The following is a 21,061-nucleotide window of genomic DNA, read 5'->3' on the forward strand; positions in this document are numbered from 1 at the left end:
GGTCCTATTCCATGTTCCCTTTTCTGTGACAGACATGCCCCAAATTGAGAACAGACTAGGCTCATTTTCTGAAAATCCTACTAAGTTTGGAAAAAGAGTCCACTAAACTCCAACACATGATTACCTGCCTCCTTGAGGGCATGATAAAAACAATTCTCATACCCTTGTTAATAAGATCAGGGAAATCACGCAAGGATCTGATGAAAATCCTGCCCCTTTTTTTGGACTAACTTACTGAAGCTATTAAATACCACCCTAGACCTCAATACTCCTGCCAGTACTCTTTTTCCATGTCCAATTTATTGGTGGATCTGCACCTGATATCCGTAAAAAAACTTAAGACAGCTAGAAAAGGGTCCCAAGACTCCTCAGCAACTACTCTGGATACTGCTTTCAAAATCTTTAACAACTGGGACGACAAGGCCAAAAAGGAGAGAGAAAAACATCTTAAAGCTAAATATCAACTCCTGGCCTCAGCCATCTATAACTCCAGAAAGGTCCCTGATGCTTGTGGCCTCACCAGATCCTCTAACCCACTTCCCAGGCAGTTTCTAATGTGGGCTGACAGGACACTGGGTACAAGCCTGCCCTAACCCAAGGTTCCCCCACCAATCCCTGTCCCAACTGCGGACAGTGGGGACCCTGGAAAATGAACTGTCCCCAGGGAAGGATACCCATCACTGTTGGGAACCATCTATGAGCCATGTGTGAACTGACCAATGTCTGAGTCATTGGGCAGAGAAGTCACTGGTGGAATCCCCCAGTTTTAAGAATGCCAGAAATCATGCTGGCACCCTGACCTTGCTCACAGCTCCAAGTTCAAAAACAGCCTCCCAGAGATAAGCATAGCCTGCCAAGTGCCAATTAACTTATTTACTGCAAGACCCCTGCCACAGCAAGAAGCAAGTGCTGAAACAAACTCCTGCCACACTGAAACCTTACACCTACCAATCCCTTTTGATCTGTACTGCTCTAAATAAAAAGCAAGCACTAGCTTTTTCTTGGTTAGAAGATAGACCCCTCTGGTAGGCTCAACAGGTCATGCCCTTGCTTTAAAACTATTCTTGGCTTTTTATTTTTATTTTCTGATATATTACTTTCTTCTTTCTCATTTTTAGATGTTGATGGGCCTTAATTTTATTTATTTATTTACATGTGGTACTGAGGATCAAACCCAGTGCCTCACACATGCTAGGAAGTACTCTACCACTGAGCCACAACCCCAGCCCTGATATATTACTTTCATACCTTTTATTTAGAAGCCAGCCCAGCCCACCCCTCCAACAGGTACCCATTCCCTTGCCCATGTAGGATGTAGCAAGAGTTCCCCTTGGTACAACCTGCTTTTCAAGCCGCCTACAGCGATTAACTGAAATGAGGGGGCCAGGACTGCACTGCCCCATCACCTCGGGTGATACCTCACAGGAGTCCCAGGTTACAGGGATGGTAAACAGCCAAGTGGTTTCTTTTGTGGTCGACACTTGGGGGAGTCTTTCCCTTCGGACAAAATGGCATGGACCCTTTCAAAGCAATTACCTCCATTATGGGAGTCTCCAGAACTCCTATATAGCCATTAAAGACACTTTCTTTACTTTTTTGTACATTTGGATCCCTTACACTATCCCACTCCTTCATCATCATGCCACATTGCCTTGTCCCCCTAATGGACCATGATTTCCTCCATAAACTGAAGGCTTTCAACTCCATTCCCCCTTTACAATACACCACTATTTTTTAAATACACTCCAGCCTAGTCTGCTGTTCCCCCTAAGCCTTGTGATCATCCCTTACTAGCTGGAATCCACCCCACCATCTGAAACACCTCTCAACCCAACACTGCTAAGCGCCACCCCCCTATTCAAATCCAACTAAAAGACCCCTCACTACTTGACCCTCTCTCAATATCTTCTAACTTTCTCAATTCTCATGTGGTTGAAGCCCAATATCTCCCGTTTACTACAGGCTCATCTTCTCACACCAACACACTTTGCTCACAACTCCCCCATCCTCAGAGTCAAAAAACCCAATGGCCAATTCCGGCTACTACAGGACCTCAGAAAAATCAATGAAGTTATTATCCCCACCTACAACCCAACCCCTACACCCTTCTATCTCATATCTGCCCCCCACCACCCATTTTTCAGTGCTAGACCTGAAAGATGCCTTCTTTACTATTCGCCTCCATCCTGTCTCACGCCCACTTTTTGCCTTTACCTGGACTGACCCAGACACTAATTCCTCTCAGCAGTTCACCTTGACTGATCCCCCACCAGGCTCTCCAATGCAACCTGGCAACTTTGAATTTATCCTCCAGCCATCTCATACAGTATGTAGACAAACTCCTACTCTGTAGCCCCTCAATTGAACCCTCCAAACACCACACTACCATTCCTCTCAATTCCCTGGCCTCCTGGGGTGCTGGGTCTCTCAATCCAAAGTCCACCTCTGCTCCCCTCAAGTGTAATATTTAGGCATTCTTTTAACCCCCACCACCTGTACCATAATCCCGGAAAGACTTCAAGCATTGAAGGATATTCCTTTACCTTACTCTAAAAGAGATATGCTAAACCAATCCTCTTTAGATTTATAGTATCTCCAATAAATTTCCCAATCTTGAACCACCTGTCTCAAAGCTAATCCCAATTCCAATGTGAGACCACCCCCATTTCCCACACATCAAGTTAGGGGAGCCCTTCCTGCCATGGACTGGCAACTTAATTTTGCCTAAATGCCCCCATAAGAAAAATAGGTGATATTTAATTTATTTTTTAGTTTTAGGTGGACACAATATCTTTTTATTTTTATGTGGTGTTGAGGATTGAACCCAGTGCCCTGCGCATGCCAGGCGAGTGCGCTACCACTTGAACCACATCCCCAGCCCAATCTCCTAATCTTGGCACACAGCTTTACTGGATGGGTCAAGGTCTTTTCAACTACCAATAAAAAGGCTTCTACAGTTGCAACCCTACTTTTCCAAGAAAAATTCCACGTTTTGGTTTACCTGCCTCCCTTCAGTCCCAAATTCATCTCCTCTATTACCTAAGTAGCAGCTAAATTTTTGCATAGAAAATGACACTTCCACATTCCCTATCATCTGCAGTCTTCAGGAAAAGTTGAAAGGACAAATAGGACCTTAGAGGCAATCTTAATCAAACTATCTATAGAAATCCATTTGGATTGGAGTAAGCTCCTCCCTTTAGCCCTTCTCAGACTCTAAGTTCTCCTCTCATGATTAGCCCATTTGAACTCCTTGTCCCACCCACCATTCAAACTCAATCACCAAACAGTCTTAAAATGTTGTGAATCCCCTCCTAGCTCATTTCAGGGCCACCCTCTGGAAATATGCCCTGTCCCATCTTCTCCAGTTGTAATCTCCAGAAGCCCCTCCTCTTATTTCTATAGGAGACCTGGTATACCTTTCTTCCCCACAACCTACAGCCCCCTTACAAGAAAAGTGAAAGGGCCCCTTCAGGATTATTCTGACTACCCCAACTGCAGCCAAATTAGAAGGCCAACCCTCTTGGGTACACTTGAGCAACTTAAAGCTCATTCCTGGTAATGCCTCTTATCAATCTATTTCCATAGGCCCCACCTGACTACACATGTCCCGCCTTCCAATTATTTCCAAGGAAGGAGGCTTGGAAAGGAGCTGATTCTTCTCCTGGATGCCACTTTCTCAGACATCCTTCCACATTTTTAAAATAATTCTCAGAGACAAATTATATTTATCATATTCACTACCCCTTCATCTTTGTCCTTTCCAAATACTTGACCTCATCTGGGAACTCTCATCTCCCACTCAAATCTCCCTTTTCTCTTTGTGCTTTCTATACATCATCTTTGACTTTACAAACAGCCTCATACTGGACATCAGGAAAATCGACATGCCTAAAACAATATGGCCAAGGCCTGGCTCGTCTCATCAGTATACTGCTAGGAGAGTCACCTTGCACCCATTGCATTTCTAAACAAGGAAACACGGAAACTTTCACTGACTAACTTATCAACCTGTCAACTGCTATGCATGCAGACACACCTCAACTCTCTGCTCTCAAGAAAACAAATGATACTGAAAGGGCTAGAGCAAGGGAAACAACACCGGATTTATATGCAATGGATATGCTGGACTTATCACACCCACCTCAGTATGTCTGATGATGGTGGGGTCCAAGATCAGGCCTTACAAACCATTCTTAGAACCCAAATACCACAGATAATACAGAAAGATTTCTATCCTACCAGAACTCTCTTGCACCTCCCTGATCTCATGAGGCCATATACTTAGGACTCCCAAATTAACACACTCATCAACTTAAACTGATCAACTTCTAAACCTCACCAACCCACACTTAGCCCAAGATTGCTGGCTCTGTTTGCAGCCTGGTCCCCTTTGGTACTTTGCCAGCCCTATAAACATGTCTGGATTAAGTTATCATTGGATGAATTCCTCAAACAGTAGGCCAAAACTCAATGGGGTCCAATTGTTTCAAACTGCCCCCCAATGTATTGTAACTTTGTAATACAAATTCTGATCACCTTTAAGAAAACAAAATACAACAATATTAAACAGCTCAATCCAACCTCCATGCCCCCAATCCCACAACTTCCTTTCTATGTGGGACCTGCATTTACCCTTTCCTGCCAGTAAATTGGACCAGTCTTTGTACTTTAGTGTTCCTTACCCCTAAAATTGATATTCTATCTAACAAAAGTAGTTGTCTCCTCCCATAACATGGTCTTGCTACAACATTAAAAAACTCTGATCTTTGCTGCATCCTCCCACCATTTTCTACCTTGAAAATGTGTCCCTCCAATTCCTGACTGACTCTACGACTTAATATAAGGCATTGCTGATCCGTTGAGGTCTGTTCCGCTTCTGTCTTTTTTGCTTACTGGGTAAAGCATCTTCTCTTTGCAGGATCCATGTATCCAGCTCAGCTGCTACCAGGCACTTACCTCAGTGTAGGTGTGATTTACAAGGTCCTTCACCTGCAGCCAGAATTCCCCAGTCATGCAGGGAGGATGGGCACCCTGGATTGCCCAGGGTTTCAGATCATCAGTGGATGTGTAACAGTGGTCCATTTTATGCTTGGAATATAGCCCTTGCTGCTCTGCCAATGCAATTTATTTTTAATGTGGACGTGTTTCTTTCTCTTCCTCTCCCTCTCCCTGATCTTAGGGGAAACAGGATCACCTTTCTTCCCCATCTAAGGCAGTTATCTGTCCTTGAGCACACACCCACCACAGAAATAAAGTAATCTACACCTTAGGGATGGTGTCAGAAGACCTCAGAAATGACTGTCTCCCAAATTAACAAGTGAATTACAACTCCAGACAGAGAACACGAGGAATGTGGCCTTTGAGTCACTCTTGAAAAGCCCCTTGTTCCTGCAGATGGGCAAATTCATAGCCTTTGGGAAAGGCGTCCCGTGTTTCTGTTTTGCTAGCAAAGCAATAAGCCTTTTTCCTTTTTCTCAAAACCGTGTCCTCGTTATTGGATTTGCATCGAAGACAGACGAAGCTCAGGAACCACCTCCCACGCAGGCCTCGCTGCCCGCCGGGCACGTGCCCAGGGCCCGCGGGAAGGCTGGCTGCGCTGGCGCTCTCCTCTGCACTGGAGCCCTATCTTCGCTGTGGTGGGCGCCGGGCGCCAACTTGCGCCCAGATTACGAACGGCAGCCTTCCCCACCACGGCTGTAGTTCAAAGTCACAGTCCCTCTCCTTTCGCTTCTCCAGGCCGCAGCCGGTGCACGGACACCACTCCCCCGGCGGCCTCGCGCCAAGAAGAGGCCGTGACTGGCCACCGGAGAAAGCTCGGTTTCTAGAGTGGCCGTTCCGCACAGCAGGCTGAGGGACAGGCTCACGGAACTTTCCCAAGCGGCGGCGGAGGCTCTGCCACCCAGCCTCGCCGCCAGGCCTTCGCCCCTAGCCCGCGCCCCGGACTCGGCGGCCCCGCGCCCTCAGCGCCCGCCCCCGCCCCCGCCCCCACCCGGGGCTTCGCGGAGGCGCCGCGCTGGGAGGCCGCTCGCCTCACAGGGCGGCCGAGCGGCCCGCGCGCGCCCGCAGGCGACACTTACTCTCCCCTCAACCAGCCGGCTCGTGAGACGGACTAGGTGGCCTCCGCACCGCGACGTTCAGTCACCACGAGCGGCAGCCGACAGCTCTGTCGCCGCCGCCGAGGCCGCCGCCGCTCTCCTTCCGGCCCCTACGCAGCGTCACCTCGCGCCTGCGCACAGCGCCCCCTCCCGACTAGCGACAGGAAGAACCATAGAGGCAAGCTGGGTGCTGGGGAGGAGGGACCCAAGGAACGAGACCATAGAGAGGTCTGCCTAGCAGGGCCTCCATCTGGTTCATCGCTGCATATACTTGACTCCCCCATCAGGCGGGAGGACGAAAGGGACAGGGACCCTGGAGACCTTGAGAGGATCTTTATCTCCTTAGAGTTACAAAGGGTGGGGCAGGTGGCCGTAGAAATTGACTGGCTGTCCACTTTTTTGAGCCTCTAACATATACACTCTACTTCGTACCTATATCCGAAGGGCATCTTGTGTGCCAAGCCCTGTTCTAGGAATTGGGGATAATGCAATAAAGAGGGTCCTTGTTCTCATAAAGCTTACGTTTTAATTGGTAAGTTAATAATCAACTAAAATCCAGCTCAGGCAGGGTGTATTCAAGGACAAATACAACTGGGGTGGAGGAATAAAGCCAAGAAAGGAATAGGAAAGCTGTCAGGAGAAGCATTTCCTGCAGAGAGAACACTGGAGCAGAAAAGGAGGGAGCCAGGTGACCTTTGGAGGGGATAGAAAAAGCCAAGGCCCTGACTTGGGAATATGACCTGTAGGTTGGGAAAAGAGCAAGAATTCTAATATGAGGGCAGTGCAGTGATTGGGAAGTGGTGGTTGTGTAGAGAGTGGGGTTGGTGAGGTGGCAGCCATCCAATTTTATTCTAAGTATGGTGGGAGGCTACTGGAAAGTTGGAAGCAGGGGTCTAAGTTAATCACCTTGTTTTCCAAACATCATTTTGGTTTCTATTTGAAAAGGTACACATGATAGTAGAAGCTTTACAGAGAAGCAGCAACAGGGGCAGGAAAGCCAATTAGGAAGTTACTGCAGAACTCTAAGTGCAGAAGTCTATGTGACTTTTGCAGTATGGTCAGGGAGGAGGTGGTGAGACAAAGTCAGATTAGGGATTTTGTTTTTAAGCAGAGAGGATTTTTTATAGCTTTATTTTGTTTATTTAATTTGTTTATGTGGTGCTGAGAATTAAACCCAGTGCCTCACACATGCTAGGCAAGCGCTCTACCACTGAGCCACCACCCCAGCCCCTAGAGAGGATTTTTGATGGAGCAGAAGTAGGATGAGAGAGAAAGGAGTCAAAGTTGATCATATATGGTTTTTGGTTTGTGCAACTGGGTGAATTGTGGTTCCACTTAATGATGTGTAAAAATGTGGGAGAGGGCTGGGCTGTAGCTCAGTGGTAAAGTGCTTGCCTCGCATGTGTGAGGCACTGGGTTCGATCCTCAGCACCACATAAAAATAAATAAAGATACTGTGTGATCATCAACTAAAAAAAATATTTAAAAAATGGGGAAGAAACATTTTGTTCAGAGTAGGTTGAAATGAGCATGTTTTGGACATGTTAATTGCCAAGTAGACCTTCAAGTAGGCAATTATTTAGAGGCCAGAGATTTTAATTGGGGTATAAATACTGCATGTTCTCATATAAATGTAGAAACTAAAATAATTGATCTCCCAGATGCAGAGAGTTGAATAGTGGTTCCCAGAGGCTGGAAAGTTGAGAGGATGGGAAAGATGGAGAGAAGATGGTTAGCAAGTAGAGGAGCGCAGCTAAATAAGAGGAATAACTTCTAATATTTTATAGCACATTCAGGTAACTATGGTTTACAATAATTATGTGTTTCAAAATAGCTAATAGAGAGGATTTTGAATATTTCCAACACAAAAACATAAATGTCTGAGGGAATAGATATATAAATGACCCTGATCTGATCATTACATGTATACATATGTTGAAATGCCACATTGAACCCTAAAAATATGTGTATATGTATACAATCACTGTGTGTCAAGAAGTTTTAAAATATTTTTAAAAATTGGGTGTCACTGACATATAGATAATATATAAAGCTATGTGACTGGTTATGTTTATACCTAGGAAATGAATGTAGACAGAGGCAGCTTGGGGTTGAACCCAGGGTCTAGGAGGGGGATGATCTGAAGGAGGAGAAAAACCAAAAGAGTAGTGGTGTTCTAGAAGCCAATGGCAGCATTCCATGGAGAATGAAGTGAGTGGTGGTGCTGGAGCTACTCAAAGACTTAAAAGAATGGAGTTGGACCTCAGTGGAGCAAGAAGGGCCTGTAGCTGAGAGTGGAACCAGGGAGAGTGTTTTGGAACTTTGGGGAGAAAGAGTGGAGGGCGAAATGGCTAGCAGAATGTAGTCAGCATGCTGAGCCTGGAATTTTGTGATCATAAATTTAACATGAAGCCAGACAACAAGGGCAGGATCTTTCTCCAACCATCTGCTCAAATGCAAAGGAAGGAATCGGGAGAGACAAAAGGCAGGCAGAGGGAAGCTTGAAATTGAAATTTTGGAGAGAGTGCAGATGTTGATAATGATAGAGTATTATAGGTTGTGATTATGAGTGGGTAACCATGAAAACCCGTTGTTTTGGGTCTCAGGTGGATATGCCTGATTGGTAGAGGGGAAATCCAGATCACTGAAGGGAGGGAACAAGAAACTAAGAGGCCTGGGTGTGGATGGATCATTTAAGAAGATGTTAACTTATCAAGAAAAATGGCAAAAATTGGACACAGCATGGGCAACAAGACAGGTTATAAAAATCTTCAATGACTGAAAGGGAGTCATCATACTTTAGTCCATTTTCTGTTACTATGACAAGCTATCAGAGTCTGGGTAATTTGTAAAAAATAGAGTTTGTTTGTCTCACAGTTCTCATATCCCAAATCATTGTTCTGGTGCGTGCTTGGTATCTGGTGTGGGCCTTGTTTCATGGTGGAGGGCATTGCATGGTGGGACACATCAAGTGCGCTAACTTTGAGTCTTTCTTCCTCTTCTTACAGAGCCACTAATGCTTGCAGGGGGTCCCCAGGTTCCCACCCTCATGACCTTCTCTAACCGTAATTATCTTTCAGAGACCTACTTCCAAATACCATCAACATGGGAATTCAGGGATGAGGTCTCCAACACATGAACTCCTGGAGAATACATTCGAACCATTGCAGAACAACAGATAGATGCAATCGAAGGAGAGTGGTAGAATCTGATGGCAAATGTTTCCCAGGATTCAAGTGATTGTCCCTATTGTTGTTTTTGTTTTGCATTGTTTTAAATGAAGTGGGAGGAACAATAGTCTGGATGCAGCAATGTCACTCTAGGACAGAGAAACATGGCATGGCTCACACAGAAGAGAGAATGACCACTAAGGAGTGGTACAGGAGTTTATGCCCTGAGAGTGACAGCCATGTTCCAGTGAAGTAAGAAGGTACATCTGTTAAAGAAGAGGAGCAGATGTGAGGATTTTTTTAAAAAGTTGAATTTATTAATTTTTTTCAAAAACATGTAAGTTTAAGAAGAATGATCAAGTTGTATCATGAACTGGAAGGTGACTTATTAATTCCCTTTCTTTTCCAGGCTGCTGAGGTCCTCCAGGATCTAGATGAAGCTGGGCTGTTCTTGTCATGGAGGAAATCAGTACTGAACTTAGGTGAGATGCTATTGTGGGCAGGTGTCTTGAGTACCAGATATCCTCTACCACCTTGATGTTACCTACGCCTGGCATAATATAGACGTATCCTGGGGGAAAGAAGCAGGGTGCAGAGATCACTCAGTGGCCTGGGATGTAGGTTCTGATTTCTCTGTGTATTGGGAGCTCAAGAAAAGAGGTTAAATTAAGTCCTAGGGAATTAGGAGAGTTATATGGTCTATACTCAGGAATTTTGTGCACCGAAATTCACACAGAGAAGGTAAGGGAAGCACAGAAGGACCAATAGGTGAGGGCTGAGTCCTGAGATGTAAGGGCCAGAAAGTGCTGTAGGGATTAGGTGGGCTTGATGGACAAGCCACAGGATCAAGTCACACAGGTGATCAGACTGGCCCTGTTCCACCTTACCAAGATGCAACAGCTGATTCCACACTCTCCATCTCCTAAGAGCAAAGCACCAGAGCCCAAAGAGGCCAGACTTTCCCAAATTTGAGGCATCTGAGCGGGACCACAGCAAATTTTGGCATATTATTAGTAATTATACATATTATTAGTAATATTATTGCATAGACTGGCTTGTTATTCATTAAAATACATGTATCTCCAAAGGTAACTTACTCCCCACTTCCAAAAGAAGAAAACAGGTCCTGCTTTTCATAAGCAGAAAGTAACTCTAAAAATATTCCGTGAAAGAAAAGCTACTGAATTAGAAAAATTTATAATTAGCTCTCATTTCCAAACACATCAACTGCTTTTAACGGAAGAAAATCCCTTCATCGCCATCCTCCTGCCTCAGCTGCTGGGATTCCACATGTGTGACACCTTGTCCAGCGGGAATAAGCTTCTTGGTAGGAAGAATGAAATAGTCTGTGATAAGTCGAAATCAAAGGGATATTTGTTCCATATTGTTCAGTTTAAGGTAAAGATGAAGTTCTAAGTCAATAGGGTCTTTTGTTTATATTATTTTTTTTTAAGCATGGAGTTGACATTTTTTGAAATATATATATATATATTTTTTAGGTGTAGATGGATATAACACAATGCCTTTATTGTTTTTATGTGGTGCTGAGGATTGAACCCAGGTCCCGTCTGTGCTAGGCGAGTGCTCTACTGCTGACCCACAATCCCAGCCCTATATTAATGTTAACTAGCACCAAGAACCAGGAAGGACCAATGATATCTAACTTGCAGATTAACCTATTGTCAACAAGAGATGTCACGCTATTTTCCTGGGTTGAGGCATGGAATGCCATCTCTGAAAATCCCTATCATATATCTGGCTATAATTCTATATAGTTATAGCGGAAAATATGGAACAAGCACTCACCACCCCCGAGCTTGCCAGAGACTGTGGATACTTTACATACCTGGATGAGTCATCATGTTGAGATAGGATTTCATTCTCTGATCACACTTAGTTTAATGTGCAGCCGACCTAAAAAAAAAAAAATCACAGAAATCGGAACTAACATTATTCCCAATTTGTGCATTGTTGTTCTGTTCTCAAGAGCTATGAGAGTATTGCTATCCTCTTTATCTAGATGAACCTGTGCCGGTCTTGTCATAGAGGAAATTATTCCTGAACTCAGGCTGCTTTCAGAAGCAGCAATTTCCTGCCATTCTAGTCCCTTATTTGTAAAAGAAGAAAAAAAAGAATCAATGTTATTGAAGTACAATTTATTTATGGCACCTAGATTAAGTGTACCTTTCTATCAGTTTTGAAAAATTTATAAACCTGTGTAACCACCTCCATAATCAAGATAGAGATCATATCTATTGCCCCAAAATAGTCCCTGTGCTCTGTCCTAATCTCTATACTACCCCCATTCTCAGTGCTGGGCTATCTGCTTTCTGTCACTTTGGAGTAGAATTGCTTTTTCTGTAGTTTAAGGTTTTTTTTTTTTTTTTTTTTTTTGGTGCTGGGGATTGAGCCCAGGGCCTTGTGCATGTGAGGAAAGCACTCTACCAGCTGAGCTGTATCCCCAGCCCAAGCTTAAATTCTTAAGTAGTGTATATATTTTCTCTCAATGTCTGTTTGGTTTGTGTATTCATTTTGTTTGTTTTTTGTTTTGCAGTGCTGGGGATGGAACTCAGGGCCTCACGCACACTAGGCAAGTGCTCTACCACTGAGCTATACCCCTAACCTTTTTATTTTCTTACATTTTTATTTTCTCAATGATGTCTTTTGAAGAGGAGAGGTTTTTAATTTATATATATATATACACACACACACACATACATATATATATGTATAAAAATATATATATATATATATAGTTTTAAATTTCCATTTGATACAAAATATTTTCTTATTTCTTTTGTGAATTCTTGGTTGATCCAATAATTCTTCAGAATGTGTTCTTAATTTTCTTATTATTTGGAGTTTTCTAGAGAGCTTTCTCTTATTGGTTTCTAATTTAATTCCTTTGTGGCTAGAGAACACACACTGTCTGCTGTCACATTGAGAAAATTAGGGAGACTTGTTATGTAGCTAAGCATTTGGTCTACTTTAATGAATTATTCATGTGCATTTGGAAAGAACAGGTATTCTGTTATTCTTCAGTGAGTATTCTATATCCATCAACCGCATCAAACCTTCTACATTCTTAGTGATTTTCTGTTCCCTGTGTAGGCAATTATTGAGAGAGGAGTCTTGAAGTCTCCAACTGTAATTGTAGATTTTTCAATATGCATATAGCTGGGCCTTGAATTTTTATCAAATCTCACAATCTGTGTCATTTAATTAAAATGTCTAGACCATTTTGATTTAATATATTTATTGATATGGTTGTGTCTAAGCCTAATATCTTACTATTTGTTTCCTATTTGACCCTTCTATTCTTTTACCTTCTCTACTCTTTTCCTGTCTTTATTGGATTTAATTAATTTTGAGATTTCCATCTTATCTCTACTAACACCTTATTAGCTATTATTCTTTGTATTTGTATTTTAAAGATTTAACTAGAGTTGATAACACAAAGCTTTTCCGTATTGAAACCCATCTTTAAACAATGTTATACTACTTTATGTATAAGCTGAGACCTTTACAAGAATATACTTCCACACCACCATTTTTTTTTTTTGCTTTCATTTACACATGTAATGTAAACTCCACAATTTTGGCCTTTCCAAGAATCAATGTCCTGTACCTTCCAGCTGCCTCAGCCTCCCTTAATGCTAATCTCTGTCTACTTTACTCAATAAGGCTTCTGGGCTCTGATTAGGTTCTCCCTGGTTGTGCCTCTAGTCCGGAAATTGCTTCTAGGCAGGAAGCTGTGAAGATGATATGCCCACCTCATTTGTTCTCTGCTTGTCTGGCTCCAGTCCTGATCTACGTGCTGTCCATTGTCTGAAACTGGAGTTTCATGTGTCTGTTCAGTTTTGTAGCTGCTCACTGTTGGGGCACAATACTCATCCCTGCTCTTTCACCCGCACAGGGAATGGAAGTATCCACTCTGCTGACCTTAACCTCATACTGAGCGCTCATGTTTTTGAAATCCCGGACTTTACATGGTACTTGTATTATTTGCATTTGCAGTAAAATAGACAACCAGCAAAATGCAGACGTGCTTCAGTTAGAATGATCCTGCTCAACACCAGTGGTAGATAGACCTGCTTCGGAAAAACCCCTGTGCTGATCCAATCTCAAAGTGTTACAAGTGGGTGGAAAACAGAGGGCAAGCAGCCTGCCACGGTCACACAGCTGTCCATGACAGATTCTGCTCTAAAACCCAGGAGGTTTTCCAATCTCCAGTCCCCAATTTCTATTTTACTTGCTCATCACTTATTCTTCTGCCTTTTCCACCTCTGTCTGGAATATGGTTTCAGTGTTAGGAGCTTGGTCCCCAGGGTCATTTTATTGGGGAGGTAGTGGGCCCTTGAATAAGAGGGGCTAGTGGGGAGGTCCTTAGATTATTTGGAGGCATGCCCTTGGAAGGGTTAAGTTAGTTCTGAGAGAGGGTTAAATAAAAATCCCACCCAGTTTCTCTAGTTTTCTGTTTGGCAGTGTAATTTCTTCTTTTCACTCGTGTTCCTGCCAATGCCATCTGCCATGAGGTGATCCTAGCCAAGAAGAGGTCCCTTATAGAGCCTGTGCCGTGTGCAGTTTGGACTTCCAGCCTCCAAAGCTATGAGTGAAATAAACCTCTTGTATTTGTAAAGTTAACCTGCCTCAAATATTTCATTGTAGTAGGTGCAATAAAAAAGACTAACAGGACATCCAAATTTAAAAAGGAAGCTTAGGAAAGGGGAAGAATCAGGTGTTTGAGTACCTATTCTTCTTTTTTGGTCATTGTTGTTCATTCATTTGTTTTGAAGGGTTTTTGTTTGCTTAATACATCGGAAAAGAATGCATATAAATTGAGACATGAGGAAGCAGGTCAACACTACTGAATCTACAAAATTTAGGGTTTGGGGAATGTGGAAAAGATTACCTCAACTCTTTTGAAAACTGGAAATTGCAACCAAAATAAGCTGCAAAAATCCCTTTTATCACTTATGAAGAGTCTCCACAAGAATTTTTCCATGATTTTTATTAAACTAGAGAATCTCATCTATTTACTTTTCTGATGCAATACAGAAATAAAGGAATTCCCCTGACTGATCCTCATGTTGGCAAGTATTCTCCCTACCCTACCCACCCTCAGCTGCTGCTGCTGCTGCTTCTGCTTCTTCTTCTTTTGGTACTAGGAATTGAACTCAGGGGCACTCGATCACTGATCTGTCACATCCCCAGCCCTATTTTGTATTTTATTTAGAGACAGGGTCTCACTGAGTTGCTTAGCGCCTTACTTTTGCTGAGGCTAGATTTCAACTCATGATCCTCCTGCCTCAGCCTCCCCAGCCTCTGGGATTATAGGGCATGTTCCACCATGCCTGGACACCCCCAGCTTCTTATTCTTTTTTTAAAAATAGCTTTATTTATTTATACATGGTGCTGAGGATTGAACTTAGCTCCTTGCACATGCTAGATGATGCTCTACCACTGAGCCACAACCCCAGCCCAAACCCCAGCTTCTTAATTAAGCAGGTCTACATCCTCAGATCTGTAAGGATTCCGTCAGCAGGTATCTTGCCTTCTAGCATCACTCCTCATAGTTTCCCTGTTTCTGAGGTCTGCACTTGGGTTCTAGGAACACCACGCATAGATCTGAGTTGCAAATCTATGCTAAGTATATAAGACAATGACTGACAGTGAAAAATTACTCTCTAATTACAAGCTCAATCCATTTCGTGTATTTCAAAAGTGCAATACTTTCCTTCATTTATCAGTGAAAGAAGTTAGAAATTAATCCCTGTCGTCCCCCCAAAACCAGGAAATGGCAAACAAATTTCCTTGAAAGTCACATATAGAGTGCATCCTAGTCAAGAGAAGGGGCGAGACGGCTGCCATCAGCCTCCATGAGTTTCACCAAATACTGGATCTACTCAAGGGTGGAGAGAAGAGGCAACTTTCAAAAGGGAGTTTAGTATTAAATGAGGCATTTACAATACTCCTTCCTAAGAGCACCTGGTGGGGAACACATTTTCTAAACTAGATCTAGGAAGTGAAATGTGAAATAAATCTGTCCTCCTCACCTAAGGGCTGACCATTTGTTAATGAATTAATAAAACAAGACTAAAAAAACAATCCCCACCCACAATCCCCTCCCTCCCCCTAAAAAGAAAGAGAAGGAGAAGGAGAAGAAGAAAGATGTCCCAGATTACTCTCCAGGTTGGAACCCTTTGGTTGCTTTTAAACAACAACAACAACAACAAAAGTGGTGTTTTTTTTTTTTTAAACAACTACATAAAAAACTAGTACTGATCACTTTTCTGACAATACACAAATATATGGTATGGAGGGTGTGCATACCTATGGGCCTTGTCTCCCGTCAGTGCATGTGGGTAGGTGCAAGCCATTTGTCATTATTGCAGAAACGAATTTTAACTTTTAATCTTAAGTTTGATTTAAATGTTGCTTTTGTATGCTGCCGACACCAGCTGTAGAGAAAGGTGTTCTTCGCAGCACACATCTGTGGCCGTTTGATTCTGAAGGCTCCAGGGCAGCCAGTATTGCTTCATCAAACACATTCTTTAGACCTTTCTGTGTGTGTGCAGAACACTCCAGATATTTGACAGCTTTCAGATCATAGGCCAAGCTCTGGAGTGATAGGCTTTTCTTTGTTCTTGGCAAGTTACTCAAGAGTAGAGGGGTTATCTCTGAGATTAATTTGGGTCCCAATGAAAAAGAAAAAAGTTTTTGGGCCGGTGGGTGAGTTATTTCAGGGACCCACTTTTTTTTTCACATTTTCAAATAAGGATGGAGAGAGACCACTGAAAAACAGATCAGGAAATACATCTGTTTGTGGTTAACTCAGCAGCTGTAATCTGTCATAATCCTCTTGCCCTGTGGTATCAAAAAGGCCAAGAGTGTATGGCTCTCCCACCAATCAAAACTGTGACTGCATAGTTGTCAAAAACAATCGATACAGATTCAGATGGAAATTTTTGTGTAGGATATCAGGAGGCGTGTTTTACCAACAGTACCGTTGCCTACAACAACACACTTAATTGTCTGCATTGTAAAAATAGTTTTGAATCCTCTTTAATTATTTCAAAATTGATGTTGACCTCGGCTTCTCTGCCAGTGTGTTGACAGTACTGTGCAGGGTTTTCCTGGACTGTCCAACAGGGGTATGCGCCTTGAGTACCTATTTTTTGCCTATTGTCATTCAGCTATAAGATCAAATGCTATTATTGATCTTATAGAAACCTTCTCTGACAATTTGGGCTACATCAGTTTCCCCTTTGAAACTTCCCTTCATAGCGATTTACATTTGTAATCATATATGTATTAGTGTAATTATTCAATTAATCCTCTCTTCTCCACGTGAGGACAAGGACTGGGTCTGGTTTTTTTTTTCCTTTTCCTCTTTTCTCTCTGCTCTTCTCTGAGTGCCCAGCACAATGCTTGGGACATGGAAGGCACTTAATTAATATTTGTTAAATAAGTATAGTAAAAATAACAAAGCTGCAAACCACTCAAAGAGATGCTGGTGAAAGATCTGATTGAGAATTCCTGGTTGAGCTCCAAAAAAACAAATGAGCTTGAGCTGGGGTTGAGGCTCAGCGGTAGAGTGCTCGCCTAGCATGTGCAAGGCCCTGGGCTTGTTCCCCAGCACCGCATATAAAGAAAGAAAGAAAGAAAGGAAGGAAGGAAGGAAGGAAGGAAGGAAGGAAGGAAGGAAGGAAGGCAGGCGCATGCACACACACACACACACACACACACACAGAGCAAATGAGCTGGAAATTAGGTCCTCAGACAGGTTTTAGTGGGTTGTAGACTCAGCAGGGTCTGGTCCTGTATCCCTCCTCTGGAGGATAAGATAATGCCAGATGCTTAGTGGTTTCCACCTTGGAGTTGAGCCACATCATGCTCAAGCCCTCTGAGGTAGCTAGCCAACAGACCCAAGAGATTTTAGCAAGTTTTGGAGTTTCAATTTTGTCCTGAGATTCAGCAGTTACACATGATCCCATTGATACCTCAACTCTGGATTATCCTGGAACTTAAGGCCAGGAAGTTAAAAAAAAAAAAAAAAAAAAAAAAAAGAAAAGATTAAGAACTGGAGAAGTCCTGGGCATGATGGTGCACACCTATTATTCCAGCAACTGGAGAGGCTGAGGAAGGAGGCTCACAAGTTTGAAGCCAGCCTCAGCAACTTACTGAGGCCTTGTCTAAAAAATAAAAAGGGCTGGGGATGTAGCTCAGAGCTAGAGCACCCCTGGATCAATCGCCAGAACTGCAAAAAAAAAAAATAAATAAATAAATAAATAAATAAAAATAAAAAAAAATAGTAGCAATTTTTTACACATACTATCAGCTAGCAGATGGAGGGGTTAAGAGAGGGCATTGGAGCTTGATGTCTTGACTGTGATCTTGGGAATTTTACTGCTTGTTGGCTACTGATATTATAGAAGAAGAAGTGGAAACTTGAAGGACAGAAGCCTCTACACTGGTACTCAGTGAGCCTTGACAGGAAGATTCCCATGTGCGGGGTTTGGTTGCTTTTTCAAGAGAAAACTGTGAACCTGTGGCCCAGAGGCTTTGCCTGTCCGTAAGAAGCTCTGCAGAATGGTCACCATGATCCTATTCACCTTGAAAACCAGGAAGGGACCTCAGAGATGCTGAAATAGTTTTCTTTACATGTTTGCTTGTATTTAATGCCAGTGTCTGATGTCCTGCTTTTTCGTTGCTATGGGAATAATGTGCATTATCTCTAATAATACTGTAATGTCAATTCTTAGTAGAGCAATGTTAGGAGCTGATCTCAAATTGTTTGTTTGCGGAACTCGTAACCCTCAGTACCCCAGATTGTGATAGTATTCATAGATAGGGTTTTTAGAGAGGTGATAAAATTGTAATGAGATCATTAAGGTAGATCCTAATCCAGTAGGATCCATATGTTTAAAAGAAGAAAAGATGAGAACACACAGAAGGTTGACCATGTGAGGACACAGGGAGAAGATGGCCATCTGGAAGCCAAAGAAAGAGTCCTCAGAAGAAACGAACCCTGCAGACACCTTGATCTTGGAATTGGAGCCTCCAGAATTGATATAACAAATCTCTGTAGTTGAAGCCACCCAGTTGGTGGTACTTTGCTATGGCAGTGCTGGAAAACTAATATAGGCAAGTAGCAATGCTAATCAAGTGAAAAAATAGGAAAATCTTTGTTAGTAACCATTGTAGTGCATGTTACTGAATATGTAATGTAGCATGAGATTGGGGGGACACAGAGAAAGTGGTGATTAGTCATACCTGGGGATGGTTCTGCAACATAGTAAGGCTGCCCTTGAGCAAATTCTTCAAAGATGAGCAGCATTGTATTAGGTAAGGAGATTGGCCTGAGGGAGTGAGGGCAGAGGGTGAAAGAGCGTGGGAAGGATGCCCAAAAGCAGAGGCTTGAGGATGAGAGGGGACATAGCATGCAGAAAATCTCTAAGCTGCTAAAGTAAAAGCTGGAGATGGTAAGCAAGGCAAGAGAAAAGGCTGGAACCAAATCACCAAAGGATTCAAGCAGCTGGCTAAGAAATGTGTACTTTATTCCAGGTGCAAACTGGAAAGTGAATCTGGAAGTGCCATGGAAGGGTGAGAAGCCAGTGGAGGTGGGCAGACTTCCTTAGGAGAAATCCATTTAATAATAGCAGAGGTAGTTTAGGCAAATGAAGAAAATAATCTGGACTTCACATAAATAAAACAATCTCTCAAAGTCATCAAAGAGATAACAAGATAGAGTCCTTTGGTCCTGGCCAGAGTCTTTGCTGGGTTGAGATCCCAAAGAGGTCAGAAATCCAGAGAGATGACCAGAGAGATGTTCTGGGATGCTTTGGCTGGGTGTTAAACAAGGTCACTTTGCACCCATAGCAATCCCAGGAGAGAACTTTAAACTCCTTGGCTCATGGTACCTTGAACTTCGCCAGTTTCTACCTGCAAGTCTGGTGAGACAGAATATTTGCATGTAAGAATCAAGTGAAGCAAATTACATACACATAGGCAGCTAGGGACAGCAGAAGCCTAGGTTTCGTGATAGACCAGTTCCCCAAGGCACGGGAAAGCTGCCAAAGACAGATGGAGTCTTGTCTGCATGTGCCTCACTTGTGCTGCAGCTGAGGGACTCCAGAAAGTGCCTGCCCTGGGTTTATACCCCAGGGATGATGAGCGTCACAGGGCTGAAATCTGGTTGTGGACATTCTGCTCTTGGAAGAACTGGAAGAGAGTCCAGGCAATTTTGATAGGATGTTTCATTCTAGAACATTCTGTGATTATTTTTGAGAACCACAAGCAAGAAGGTAGGGGGATTGTGGGAGACTAATTCAGTGCAAGGTCACTATGAGGACTGTGCTGCTTTGGTGTCACCAGCCATTTCCTAAGCGGGACTCTGAGGGCTTTGAGTGGTTAGCAGAGGGAATGAAGGTTCTAACTTGGGGAACTAGACAAATGGGGTTGTCTTTTCCATGGAACCAAAGCACAGATGGAGCTCCCATTTGGGAAGTGAAGGAGATCCTGAGTTGGAGATGTTTGCCCCATATATACCTTAGTTATTTTGTTTTGTGTTTTTATTTTTAAAATTAGTTAATTAATTAATTAATTTGTTCTATAAGACAGCAGAATGCATTTCAATTCATAGTATACAAATAGAGCACAGTTTTTCATTTCTTTGGTTAGTTAAACCATAGATAGGTCACTAGTTCCATGGCTAAGGCCCCTATAATAGGACACACTGGTCAGAAACAAACCAACCCTAGGAATTTAGTTAGTTTTACATGACATTGAACCTTCAGAAATGACCCAAAGAAACAGGTAAACTGGTGCATTTTTATGCTTAAGTTTGATGGAGAGGGAATAGTTGTGGATAAATGTAATCGGAGGACAAAAAAGTATGTGATCTAATGTTAATAAACCTGGGAAATACATCAAGGCCTGTTTGCTCAGAATTTTCCTAGTGCCTCTATGTCTTTGACACCTTTCCTCCAGTATAAGTGGGGCACCCCCCATAGAAAGTTCTTTGACCTGCTTTACGAGAGAATAGGCAAGAGTGATATCTCTGCTTCTAGTGTTTCTCAAATTTCAAGTTGTCATGTACTGGGGCAGTGTGTCTTGAAACCCACCAATGGACTCATATAATATGTAATCCTTTGTGCCCGCCATCTTTCACTCAGCATTTTGATTTTAAATTCATCCCTTGGAGCTGCATGTTATCATTCATTCTCACTGATGTAAAGTATTGGTCCTCAAAATGTGGTCTGAAGATCTCTAAGGGTCCCCACGGGTCCTTCACAGGGTCTGTGAGATCAAAAGTATTTTCATAATCATTCTGGCTATTTTATTTTCACTTTTCATTGTGTGGACATTTTTGCTATTAGTGCAAAGCAATGCTGGGTAACACTGCTGATATCTTAGCATACAATGGGACAATGGCAGTAAAATAAGAGTCACTGTATTTTTCCCCCCATGCACTTGCAGGGTTTTATTTAATAATCTGCTTCAATAAGCAGTAAAATTCATTCATTTTATTAAGCCCAAATACTCAGGTTCATGTCTTCTTCTTATGCTGAATGCTGAGATGGGAAGTATACACAAAACACCGTGGTTGTCTTCAGGAAAAGCCCTGGTACAGTTATCTGAGCCAAGGGTGAAACTGGTCTCTTTCCTTGTAGAACACAATTCTAGAAAGAATGACTGGCTGACTGTGATAAACTATGATAATTCAGACTCGGGTACTTTGCAGACATGTCTCAAAATTGAACAAAGCAAAACTATCACTTCAAGGGAAATAAC

At 42.8% G+C, this 21,061-nt stretch overlaps 1 protein-coding gene and 1 pseudogene across 6 annotated transcripts in view; both read right to left on the minus strand.

Moving 5' to 3' along the window:
- Rnf216 (ring finger protein 216) overlaps window positions 1-6,211 on the minus strand; it is a 135,975-nt gene extending 129,764 nt beyond the window's left edge. For all 6 annotated transcript variants that reach the window (XR_013089443.1, XM_076840333.1, XM_076840332.1 and 3 more), the window contains exon 1: window positions 6,078-6,211. The gene's annotated coding sequence lies outside the window, so the exon portion shown is untranslated. The remainder of the gene's footprint in view (window positions 1-6,077) is intronic.
- A 9,471-nt stretch (window positions 6,212-15,682) lies between these two features.
- Window positions 15,683-16,306, minus strand: LOC143384908 (cell division control protein 42 homolog pseudogene; annotated as a pseudogene).
- Window positions 16,307-21,061: the final 4,755 nt, after the last annotated feature.

This window comes from Callospermophilus lateralis, chromosome 19 (assembly GCF_048772815.1).
Source record: "Callospermophilus lateralis isolate mCalLat2 chromosome 19, mCalLat2.hap1, whole genome shotgun sequence".
NCBI lineage: Eukaryota > Metazoa > Chordata > Mammalia > Rodentia > Sciuridae > Callospermophilus > Callospermophilus lateralis.